The sequence below is a fragment of the Dipodomys merriami genome, unplaced genomic scaffold (assembly GCF_024711535.1).
Source record: "Dipodomys merriami isolate MVZ:Mamm:240054 unplaced genomic scaffold, mDipMer1.0.p SCAF_73, whole genome shotgun sequence".
In the NCBI taxonomy this organism is placed as follows: Eukaryota; Metazoa; Chordata; class Mammalia; order Rodentia; family Heteromyidae; genus Dipodomys; species Dipodomys merriami.
This window is the reverse complement of record NW_027206324.1, coordinates 6,879,991-6,887,772: the sequence shown is the minus strand read 5'-3', so window position 1 is coordinate 6,887,772 and position 7,782 is coordinate 6,879,991. Positions and strand designations below refer to the sequence as shown.

The 7,782-nt window shown below is 38.3% G+C and overlaps 1 long non-coding RNA gene across 1 annotated transcript in view; it reads right to left on the bottom strand.

Annotated features, from left to right (window-relative positions):
* Positions 1-663: 663 nt before the first annotated feature.
* LOC138818283 (uncharacterized) overlaps positions 664-7,782 on the bottom strand; it is a 75,329-nt gene continuing 68,210 nt past the window's right edge. The window contains exons 4-6 of the long non-coding RNA XR_011369038.1: positions 1,940-2,146; positions 1,410-1,516; positions 664-685 (exon numbers count right to left, since the gene is read on the bottom strand). This is a non-coding gene — a long non-coding RNA (uncharacterized lncRNA). The remainder of the gene's footprint in view (positions 686-1,409; positions 1,517-1,939; positions 2,147-7,782) is intronic.

The following is a 7,782-nucleotide window of genomic DNA, read 5'->3' as shown; positions in this document are numbered from 1 at the left end:
GAACTCTCTTTTTGGTTGGAGAGAGCTGTGGCGTTTCCCTACTGCCCGTCGCCATCTTGGTCCCCCCTTATACATAAGCTTTAAAATGTTGCTTCCCCCCTGTTTTTCCTTTTTTGTTTTTCTTTTTCATGGTCATGGGCCTGGGCACTGTCCCTAAGCTCTTAAGATCAAGGCTAGCACTTTACCACTTGAGCCACAGGGCCACTTCAGTTTTTCTGGCTGTTAATTGGAGGTAAGAGTGTCACAGATTTCCTGCTAAGGCTAGCTTTGAACTACCATACTCAGATCTTAGCTCCTGAGTAGCTAGGATTACAGACATCAGCTACTGGCTCCCAGCTAAAATGTTACTTATTTTAAGTTCTGTGATTTAGTTGAGGGAGTAGCATGAGTGTGTAGAAAGGTAACTTACAAATAATCTCCAAATAATTTCAGAGTTTCATTTTCATAATACTTATTGCAATGATTAATAACAGAAGCTCACAAAGTAACAGAATGATCCTTCATTTTCCCCTTCCTATAGGTATTATTGGAAGAAAATGAGTGAGATCCAAGTCTAAGACAATATGTACTTGAAATTATAAAAAATTATTTTGATGACACATAAACAACCAGATTACACAACATCATTTTCATTTTTTAAAGAAAGGAATGTCATACAGGTATATTTATTGGCAGGTTTTTTCATCTGAAAAACAAAGAAAAAAGTATCATAAAAAAGCTGATGGGAATCAGCAGCTATGTAAGTGTAATTGGAGAGTTTAAGACATGAATTTATTCAGGTAAAATAATTATTTGGGAAAGGTATCTGTTCACTGAGTTTATTCATCATTAATTTTATTCATGTATCACTTAATATATAAACACATACATGTGTGTGTGTGTGTGTGTGTGTGTGTGTGTGTGTGTGTGTGTGTGTGTATCAGCAGTATCCGTCCAGTGAACTGTTTGGTTAGGTAATTTCATGTTAAGTTCATCAAAAAGATGGACTTCCATAAACTTTAACAACCCTGCAACACCACTGCACATGCAAACTTAAGGGTTCACCATTGTAAGCCAGACCTGTGTTTTACCAAAGCATATACAAAGCGTATATAGTGTGTTATTTTTTCATTTAGGCTTGACACAAAATGTGTTTGTCCCTAGAAATAAATGATGGTATTATAACTACAATAATTTATTGTAAATCTTTACATTGAACACATGTTCAACATGAGTTGTTCGTTCTTTCTTTTTCATATTTTAATTTTAGGAAGTTGATTTGAGTTTTGATGTTGTGTTTGCCAGACAGGTACTCCACCACTGGAGTCACTACACCAATCCTTTTTGTTTAAGTTACTTTACTCATAGATTAGCAATTTTTGCACCTAGCCTAAAAAGCAGGGATCATAATTGCATTCCAATATCCCTACCTAGTAGGTGGATATGGGTGATACTTTCCTTCCTAGAATGTCTCAGAAGTGTGATCTTCTCAAATTCTACCACTTTAGTTAATAGTGTGTGATCCAGTTCTGCCTATCTGTAGAAGACAGAAATAAATGATTACCGGTAATTTGAGTTAATCATTGGCTAATATAGGTGATTTGATATTAAAATGTAGGGTAAGTTTAAAAGTATAATCACAGTAGTCATATTTTGCTAAGTAAATTTTGTTTCACATTAAAAACACATCTTAACCAGAATTAATGACTTATTTTGCTGTCTGTCAACTGGTATGTCATTTGGGAAACCTCATGTCTTCCATGCATGATAAAGGACTTTGAATGATCTGATGTACTGGCTCACATCTATAATCATGGTTAGCAATCAGAAATAAATAGATCACAATTTGAACATAGCCTAACCAATAATTTAGGAAGTCCCAGCCTCAACAAACTAGTGAATCATGTTGAATCATGCCATTAATCTCAGTATCACAAGAGGCTAGTTTTCTGCCCAGTACCTGAGTCACTTAGGTAACTGGTTCACTTCGAGGCAGTCACCTCTTCTGATGCAGAAACTGGGCTAAGATTTAGCCAAAAGGAGGGAGGAGTCTGCCCCACCTTCCCAGAGTGGACCTCACAGAATGCAGTGAAAACATGCTTGCTTTCCTCCTCCAAATAGCTTGAGATGGCATGCTGCTGAGTGTACATTATTTGATTCCAGTGATCTGTGGTAGAGATGTAAGGAAACATTAAACTAAATTTCATATTTGCCCATTGAGCTACTCTTCCCAGCTTGTGAGTTCAATTCAGCAAGTGTTCATTATTTGAGAGTTGAGAATACTGGGGTAGGGGAGAGAGGGAGGTTTAGTGAAGGAGAGGAGAGATTGGTAGAGAGAGGGAGAGAGGAGAGATGGGGAGAGAAAAGAAAGGAAGGAAGGAATGAACAAACGAACAAAGGAACAAAGAAGGAAGGAAAGAAAGAAAGAAGGAAGGAAGGAAGGAAGGAAGGAAGGAAGGAAGAAAGGAAGGAAGGAAGGAAGAAATGATTGAAAATGAATGGTTTGGAGTCAGGAATTACATGGCAGAGGTACTACTTGTATTTGGTATTAGGTCTGCCCCAGGCCATGCAGACCCTATGCAGACACCTCCCCACTTCTTTGCTAAGTTTCCACCCTTTATGTGTTACCTAGTTATCTGGGACTCCTGAAGGCAGCCACCTCACCCCTCCCCCCCATTAAGTCACAACCTGGTCAGCTACTGGTCACACTTTCCATCTGACCAGAGGAGAGTCCCAGGCCCCGAGGTCACATCCAGATCCAATGTGGTCAGACTTTTCCCCAACCTGGGCATACCTCATCTGGTCTTTGGCTTAGATACGACTTGGCCCTAGGTTGGGTCACCAACACCCCCCCCCTTTTCTACATGCCTCTCCACCATGTATGGCATGGGCAGCAGTTCAGTAAATAAACTACTTTAGGGGCTGGGAAAGTGGCTCAGTGGTAGAGCACTTGCCTTGCATGCATGGGGCCCTGGGTTCGATTCCTCAGCACCAAATAAGCAAAAAGAAAAAAGCTGGAAGTGGCACTGTGGCTCAAGTGGTAGAGCTAACCTTGAGCTGAAGAGCTGAGGGACAGCGCCCAGGCCCAGAGTTCAGGCCCCACAACTGGACCAAAAATAAATCAATACATAAAAATAAACTAATTTACCTGACTGAATACCATGTGTTGTTTTCTTCATTGGCTACCTAATGAAACTTACCTAATTAATATACCTTACACTTCACAGTTTCTAGTTATGAATCCAAGGATATTTTTCTGACACATTTGAGTTCAGTATCTACAAAACATATGTACTAACTCATCATTTACCAGTATAAATCTGCCTGAAATCTTTTTTTTTCAATTTTTTAAATTGTGAAAATAACGTACAGAGAAGTTACAATTACATGAGCAAGATAATGAGTACATTTCTTATGAAACATTGTTGCCTCCTCCTTTGTTTCCCCTTCCCATCCCTTCCCATCTCCCACCTCCCACGCCAAAATTGTAAAGTTCGTTTTTTGACATAATGTGTTGTACATCTCATTGTTGCAATGAGTCCACCTGTATCCTTATATGAAGAATTTGTATTTTCCCTTTCCCTCTACAAAGTGTACCAACATCTGAATCTTTAATAGCAGCATAATTAACCTTAAAGTTTATTTTGTTTGGTTTGCTTTCTTTTCTTTTTTTGCTTAAAGTAATCAAAGATTTGCTGGGCCAATCTGAAAAGATCTCTGCCTTCATACTTTCTAATCACCCTGGGCTATGTGATACCTGCTCAGATGATGGGATTTGAAATTCTGGAAAGCAGATGCACATCATAAGGCCCTATGGCTTTGGAATTTCCCACATTCTTTTTTAAATGTAATTGTTACTCAGGTGTGTACAGTGAGTTTACCATTTCACAAAACATGTAATGTGTACATTTTTCTTGTAGGCAATGCTATCCTTTCCTTAGCTTTCTCCCAGTTTCTGTTTTTTTTTTGTTGTTGTTTTTGATTGTTTTTGTTTTTGTGCCGGACTTGCAGCTTGAACTCAGAATTGGGTGCTGCCCTTGAGGTTTTGTAATCAAGGCTACTCTACCTCTGGAGCCCCGGTTCCCTTTATGGATTTTTGATTGTTAATTGGAGAGAAGGGTCTTACAGATTTTCTCACTGGAGCTGGCTTTGAACTGTGATCATCAGCCTCCTGAGTAGCTCGGATTATAGGCCTGAATTCCCAGTGTCCAGCTACTGAAGTGTTGGTTGCATGCTTCCCTGGTTGTGTTACAATTTTCCTCGACTCTTGCACTAATACTGAATATTGCCTGGCTCAAATCTGAACTGGTGGAAATGCTTGTATTTTGAGGAAGGCAGGAATAGGAAACTATAGGCTATAGGGACATATACGCTAATCAAATTATTTGGAACATGGCATAAAGACAAGTAAGTTTACTGCCAGTTGACTTTGTCCTGTCTTTACTGTTAATTCTGCATGGCCTGTGAATGAAGTCAGACATACCCAAATGGCCACTGGCAGAAAGAAGTTCACTCGTCCTGTTCTAAAAACAAAACAAAAAACAACCAAAAAGTACTACGTATGAGTGTAGCAATGTCCTCCAATTAGAGACCAGTCTGCCCTAGTTTATGAAAAAAATGTCTTTTGTTCAAGTGCTGCTACTTTTTCTAACTACAAATATAATTAAATCTGCAGTAGTCTGTAGAATTGTATACCACAGCTTTCATTTTAGTTCACAAGAAATTCAGACATTAGATGCTGGCAAAATTGATTAACTACTTGTAGAAAACTAAAGCTAGATCCTTATATATCACCCTGCACCAGAATCAATTCCAAATGGATCAAAGACGTCAGAGTCAAAGCAAACACTCTGAAAACATTACAGGATGGAATAGGAGAAACTCTAGGTCTCCTTGGCACAGGCCAAAATTTTCTTAATAGAGACCTGGAAACACAACAAATCAAAGAAAGGTTGGACAATTGGGATTGCATGAAATTGGAGAGCTTCTGCATGGCAAAGGATTTAGCTAGTAAGATCAATAGAAAGCCCACGGGTTGGGAGATCTTCACTAGCCATACAACAAACAAGGGTCTCATATCTAAAATATACCTGGAACTCAAAAAATTAAATCCCCCAACAACAGATCCTCAAAGAAACAACTGCCTCATAAATAAGTGGGCTAAAGACTTAAAGAGAAACTTCTCTGAAGAGGAAAGAAGCATGGCCAATAGACACATGAAGAAATGCTCAACCTCCCTAGCCAAAAAAGAAATGCAAATTCAAACAACATTGAGACACCACCTCACCCCAGTTAGAATGGCAAAAATCAAGAACTCTAAATAACAACAGATGCTGGAGGGAATGTGGAGAGAAGGGAACCTTACTGCATTGTTGGTGGGAGTGTAAACTTGTTCAACCACTTTGGAAAGTAGTATGGAGGTTCCTCAAAAGACTCCACATAGAGCTCCCCTATGACCCAGCAATCCCACTTTTGGGCATTTACCCAAATGTTTACAAACAAGATCACACTAAAGCTACCAGTACGACAATTTATTGCAGCATTATTTACCATGGTTAAGATATGGAACCAACCCAGATGCCCCTCAATAGATGAATGGATCAAGAAAGTGTGGTATATATACACAATGGAATTCTTTGCCTCCATCAGAAAGAATGACATTGCCCCATTTGTTAGGAAATGGAAAGACTTAGAAAAAAATTATATTAAGTGAAGTAAGCCAGGCCCAAAGAAATATATGTCCCATGTTTTCCCTTTTTTGCAGTAACTAGTATATGTTTGAGTCAAGCAGAAAAGGTCAGATAATTTGATGTTAGGGAAATGAACCCTAAGATATGTATTCAAATGTTTTTTTTCTTTCATGCGATTTTTTCTAACACATTTATTTATAAGATTATTTCTTTGTTGCTTTGCATGTCCCTCCCCCACGGCTTTACCCCTGCTTTCACTGTATTTGATGTTGGTAAAATTTGTATAGGGGAAGGGCAAAAACAAATCGTTTAAATAGGGATACAGGTGGACCCATTGCAACAATGATATATACAAGTTGTTATGTCGAAAATGAACTTTATAACTTTGGTTGGGGGGAGGATTAGGTGGGAGGATTGAGGGAGGATGGGAAGGGATGGTAAGGGGAAACAGAGGAGGCTACAATGCTTGATACGAAATGTTCTCATTATCTTGCCCATGTAGTTGTAACCCCTCTGTACTGTATTTTCACAATAAAAAAATTCAGACATTAAAATGCTTTTTTTGTCAGTTGTGGGGCTTGAACTCAGGACCTGGACACTGTCTCTGAGATTCTGAGCTCAAGTTAGTTAGCACTCTATCAATTGAGCCACAAAGCCACATTTGCTTTTTCAGTAATTAATTGGAGATTAGAGTCTTATGGGGACTTTTCTTCCTGGGCTGTCTTTAAACTGTGATCCTCATATCTCAGAATCATGAGTAGCTGGGATTACAGGCATGAGACACTGGCTCCTGGCTTCAAATAGTCATTTTTAAAATGATGAACTGCTTGGTGCCTCTGGCTCACATATATAATCCTAGCTATAGGTAGGATTACAGGTATAAGAAACAAGAACTACGTGTGTTGTTTATGATGGTTTGTATTAGCATGTTTTAATACTGTTTGTTTCTTATACTACATTGCTCTTATTTTTATTTTCACCTAGGTGGGGGTTATAGGTGCTGCCAGTGTTGAACCTTCTTTGGTTGAGATGGAGCCATATGGAAGTTCTTGCCTAGTATGGCATGAAATTGAAGTCCTCCTGCTCTCAGCTCCCCATGGACATGAGATGATAGATGTATTCCATTATGCATAGCTAGGTTTTGGGAGCATTGAAGGTAAAACTACACTGGTCTGAAACTGATGTCCCAAATAGCTAGCTTTACAGGCAAAACCTTGTATTCCATTTCACTTTGAAGAATTGTAGGTACATACTTAGAGAGTACAATGATAGCACACTACATGTTTGATATATTAAATAGTCAATATAATTAGCAGGTTTATCTCCTAAAACATTGAAGCTAATGAATTTGGTAACCTGACTCTGCTAGTTATTTTGGAATATACCATAAACATGAATAAACTGATAATGTGCAGTAGAAGATTGGAAGTTGATAGAGATCGAGACAAATTAGACTATATTTAGTAAATATATATTTATCTATTGCTGCTCTGAAGAACATTATCATATATTCACGATGACAATACCACCACATATCCATCATGACAATAATTTTCCTGCAGTGTAGAATGTTCCATTTCATAATCTGCCATCGTTTATCTTTTTTACATTCTCCTAATAAGTATGAATGTTTTCCAGTTTATTATAATGTTTTGAAATTATTATATGATGGATTAAAAAATTTGGAGAGTCTACTGAAATTATCTCATTTTGTCTGGTTTTGTGATGCTAAATCATTAAGAACACAGATTCCTGAAAGTTATGCTAGCAGACTATATCACTAAATTGTATTCTAAGTATATCTTATTATTGTATTTTGATATAGGTTTTTACTGTTGCTGTTTTATGATATAGAATGTTATGAAGCTGGACTGAAACTTGCAACCCCACTGCCGCCAGTAACAGTTTTATCACCAGGTTCTGGAGGCTCATAATTAGAACTCTAGCTAATCAGGAGGTTGAGACCTGAGATTTAGTTCAGACAGCCTGAGCAGGAAATTTTATGAGTCTCTCCTCTCCAGTTCACTACAGAAAACTTGCAGTGGAACTGTGGCACAATTGTTAGAGCACTACACTCAAGGGAATGATGCTCGGGAATGTCATATAGCCCTTG